A 432-nucleotide genomic window follows, 5' to 3' on the forward strand; every position below is an offset into this window, starting at 1 on the left:
CCCTCATCCTTGAAATCAATAAAAAAATATATATTTAAAAAAATAAAAGAGAACCACATTTAAAAAAATAAAAATAAAAGTCATCAGCCCAACAGCTCTTGTAGGCCCAGCATTTGCTTTTCAGCCACATTGTGAAATTAAATGGGATAGCAGTCTAATTGGTAACACATTAAATTACATTGGGTCACATTACCGTCATTCACATCCACACACCTATCCATCCTCAGTAAATGTTATTTTGCCATTAATAACAACTACTTAAAAATATTACATGCTTTATCTCTAGTTCTTCCTTTTTCAAGTTATATTTTTGTGGGTTTTTTGTTATGTGTAATATGTGTCATACAAGTAATTTATAAATATTTGTATTTGGGGGGAATATACTTATTTTTACAAACCCTGCTAAGAGTATATGGTCATTAAGATTGAGAT

The sequence above is a fragment of the Myotis brandtii genome, unplaced genomic scaffold (assembly GCF_000412655.1).
Source record: "Myotis brandtii unplaced genomic scaffold, ASM41265v1 scaffold624, whole genome shotgun sequence".
NCBI classification, from domain to species: Eukaryota; Metazoa; Chordata; class Mammalia; order Chiroptera; family Vespertilionidae; genus Myotis; species Myotis brandtii.